Below are 4,762 nucleotides of genomic sequence, written 5' to 3'. Positions count from 1 at the left end.
GGTGTGAGTGTGCGCAAGTAGTCTCAAGTAGTATCCATGGCTACTCTGACAGGCAACCTATGGGCGAATTCCAAATGGAAGTGAGCTTCCCTATGCCCTACTCCCTTCGAAGGGCAGAGCCCTTAAGTGTGTTCATTGAAGGTAGGTCATTACTATCTCATATAAGCATTTGGAACTCCCTTGACAAAGGGAATGACTGACCAAATGTTACCTTGACAATGCATGCACATGCATGCAGCATTCAACACTTCACCAGTAGTTGCATATATATTTCTTCTCATTATTCGTATTTTATTAAAATATTGTCTAATTGTGTCTTATTAACCTTTTTAAACTAAACTTGTTTACACTACCATCTTAATATTTCTGATGAAAAATATTTTGTATTAAAATAAAGACAAATTTAATGAGCCTATTCTGCTTACGTTTGTATGTGAAGTCTAAATCAAGCAAAACTTTGCTTTAAAAAGCATTGCAAGATCTCCTAAAGATCACATGATTACAAATGACTTCTGTGACGTGACCATCAGATGTTCCTTTCTCCAATGGACTTCTGGAAGGGGCCTTCGCGAAGGGATTCAGTTACCTACAAATGGCGTCCCCTCCCTAAGTGAAAACAAAAAAGTATTTTGGAATTTGCCCCTTTATTTCTCTCCTGCAACATGCTATGCATGCTTTGACCTCGTAAAGATGAAAAAATTAACTGCATTTTTTTATATAGTGTTCTCTGAGGTTCAATTATAATGCTAGTATGATTTTACTTTTAAAAAAAATGTAGAAGTAGGCTACTGTATTTTCTCTCCTGTTTTTGAGCCTCTCACAGTCTGTTTTTATAAGTGGGGCACATTCAATACTCGTATGTAAACGGCCACTGCAATGATTGGCTAACAGTTTTGCTTATTAAAATAACAGATGGACTGCTGTGACCTACTCTGAAAACAACATGGGTCATTTAGGTAAAAAAAAAAAAAACATATAAATACACAGTATATATATAAAACGGTCTGGAACAGACAATGCAATAGTGATAAAAGCAAGTTTACACACATGTAAGTGTTGCGACATTACTGTTAGATCCACTGTAGTCAAACTCAGCACTGCATCATTCTTTACTTTCAGCTGAAAAGCCTTCAATTATACCATCTTTTTTACAAATTAATCCGTAGTAAAGTAAAGCAAAGAAACATGCAAACAATGTTTCACTGACGCGAAATGTAGTTCTTTGCTAATTTTTGACAACAGAAATTATAATAGACTACAGACAACAGAACCTATTATAATTAGCGATTCTGTCTACACTCTATGTGGTACGGATTGATACAAAAAAATCCACAAAAGTAAACTGATGTCCTGCTCTATTTCTGACATACCAGCATATGCGCCGCTTCTGATCTGAAAGAGAAACTGATTAAGGACATGATGCAACAGCGCTCGTGTCTGATCTAGATATGTTAGGACCACAAGGAAGGCAATTCAAAGACCATATTTCACAACTTACTCTATAGTGTCTTGCTAACTTGAAATATCATCTGTACTGTTGATGGAGTAATCCTGTGTGAAGTCTCTGTAGTATTTCCTCTTCTCTGTAAGCATGTATCATTGGGAGAGGCTAAAGAGGCAGTGATGAAGAACACTATTACATCATACATACATTCTGAGCTTGGTTTCAATAAAAGCTGTTTTTAAACTAACAAGAAAGTTTTGAGTTTTGAAACTTGCAGGTTGTTTTATAGTACATTTAATTGTTATATGTCAAAAGATCAAGGGGAAATGAGATTTCTCAAATTATGACTCTTTAATGATTGCCTTTCACATTTTCAGAAAAAATCAATAAAATCTATGTGATGACAAGTGTTGGATATAAAATAAAAAAAATGCATAGTGATAAAAGATGTGGACACAAAAATGATCAACAATAATAGCAATGTAAATTGTTAATATAATTTGATGTTATTATTTGCTAATCAAGATAGTTCACACAAAAATCTACTTACCTTTAATCCATTCAAAATTTGGATGAGTTTGTTTCTTCATTGAAACAGATTTAGAAAAGTTTAGCACACCAATGGATCCCCTCTGCAGTGAATGGGTGCCATCAGAATGAGAGTCCAAACAGCTAATAAAAACATCACAATAATCCACATGTTATCCATATGACTCCAGCTCATCAGTTAACATCTTGTTAAGTTAAAAACTGTGTGTTTGTAAGAAACAAATACATCATCAAGGCATTTAAACCATCACTTCTGGCCAAAATACTAGTCCATAGTCCATAATGGTTCCATCCCATGTTGTCCTCTCATATCAAAAACCACAGAAATATATGTTTAGAATTGTTTTAGGCTGTTTTCACTTTTTAACTGTGCTTGATTTCTGCATATTTATCTCCTGATTCAGATGAGATGGCTTTTTCATTGGAGAAAGCAGTATTATGGATTATGGACTTTTATTTTAGCTGGAAGCAATGGTTTGAATTTAAAAACATCTTAATGATTTAACACATTGTTTGCTTCACAGGAATTTAACTGATGGACTGGAGTTGTGTTGTAGATTATTGTGATATTTTTCTCAGCTGTTTGGACTTATTTTGACACCAGGAATTCATTGCAGAGGATCCACTGCAAATCTGGGGTGCATTTCCTATACAACGAAGTAACTGGCTGATTACCCACCACAGCATGATGCATTGTTATGGAAACAAACTTGCTACTCATGCCTGTTTTCCAAACATATTCACATCTCTGTCGGTTGAACCACATCGGTTCAACAGTGTAGGTCCATTCTTATTGATGTCACACACACGTTGGATTAATAACTTCAGCTAATTAATTGATTTGAGATATCTGAGATGCTGCTGTATTAAACATGGTGCCTGACGACTTTTTTCTTTACCTGTCATTTTGCTTAATTCAATGTTTGATTCATCACAGGTTCTCTCTTACATCATCAGGTTCCCTTAGGCATTTACTATGTTGGTAATGACATGATTTGTTACTGTAGTTGGCTAACTATGCGTTTGGGATATGCACCCCTGTTCCGATAAAGAAACAAACTCCTCTACATTTTAGATGGTCTGAAGGTGAATACATTTTCAGCAAATTTTCTTTTTTGGGTGGATTTTTACTTTAATGTGCAAAATTCAAATACAGTTTGATACAGTTAAATGTATTTTCCGAGTTTGAATTTTTATTTGCCCCAACAAACAGAAAGTTGGAGCCTTCAAACTTCAAGGCATTTCCAAGATTTTTTGAAAAGTCAGCATTTAATGATAAATTCTACACAAATAAATAAATAAATAAATAAAAAAGGTAAAATTCAATTAAATGTATGCAATTCTGCATTCTGCTTGCTGCCTTATTTCAAATTGAATACAAATTCAGGAATTTAACTGGAGTTTAAAAGGGGTTTGAAAATTCTCATTGCTTCTGAATTGTTCACAACCAACTCTGTTTGGAATGGTTCTGTGAATGTGGAATGATTTAGCTAAATAATGCATGTCATTTGTGATTAAATGCACCATTCAGAATATCTATGCTAGTAGCCTAAAAACAGTTTTTTTCGCAAAATAATTGTATTAATATTATTATACTTTTTTTTATGTTTCCTAATCTACAGGGTTGACTTGACTTTTCAAAAAGTATGACAGCCTCAGAGAAATATTTTTCTGGCCTGCAGCCACAATTGTTGCTCTAACCTTTCACTGCCAGCAGTACAATGATGTGGTGCCAGGCTGATTTTGAGGCTCAGAATATCATGAGCTCTGTGGTGCAGCTGTGACAAAGCTTTTTCCAAACATGCTGCATATGGACACCTGGGTATAAGCTACTGCACAGCACACCTTTAACCATGATTGTATCCTTGTGAGGATGCCAAACGCTAATTTGAAGTTTGTGCACTTTCATTCTTCAGTTCATTGATTTTTGAATGAATTGCGATCTACTGTCAGCAGAACACCCACAGTGTGGCTGAAAATGAGCAAGTGATTGCAGTCGGGACAGTATGTCGGAGACTAATTTCACTAGAGTTCCAGTGAGTGTCAAGTGCACCTCATCACACACTACCAGCAGGACTCCTTTTGTCCACCCATCCATGTCATGAGCATAATCATTAGCTCATTGGTTTTAGTACAAAATAGCACTATTGTCATACGCTCAAAAAATAAATGGGTGGGAAAACAATTTTCACTCATAAATTGCTAGTAAATTTCACAAACAATCAGAAAGAAACGGCAAGAGACACGTTGAACTAATCATACAAATTTTAAATTGAAGAACTACAATTTTATGTTTACTCCAGTAATCCTTGTTTTTTTATTTACAAGTTTGAAAAAATTTGACACAAATTAATGTTGACCATAAACATATGCTTTTTCATGATTTATTGACTCCATGAAACAAGCTGAGTACACTGTACATAAACATTTTAACACAAATCTGGCATAAGAAATCATTCGGATAAGAAATTCCTTGCATTTTTAAAGCCATACTATGATATTAATGGGGCATTTTGCTAATGACTGTCATTTTCAGAGTTTTGGAAAGGCTAGAACAAAAGCATTTGGATACTTTAGCGTTACTATAGCTACAGAAGAGTGCAGGACTATTTCTGTCATCATGTTCCAGTCAGAAAAAGGCACATTTTATGTAATTTATGACAAGCATAATGTCTTGTTTTATGAGCTTGCTGAAAACAGAATTGACCGTTAGTGCTAGTAAACCAGTAAAACGCCAACCTTCTCTGTTTCTGATTCAACAGTTCTTCC

This window comes from Carassius gibelio, chromosome A11 (assembly GCF_023724105.1).
Source record: "Carassius gibelio isolate Cgi1373 ecotype wild population from Czech Republic chromosome A11, carGib1.2-hapl.c, whole genome shotgun sequence".
In the NCBI taxonomy this organism is placed as follows: Eukaryota; Metazoa; Chordata; class Actinopteri; order Cypriniformes; family Cyprinidae; genus Carassius; species Carassius gibelio.
The sequence above is the reverse complement of the archived record's forward strand: the minus strand, read 5'-3'. Positions refer to the sequence as shown.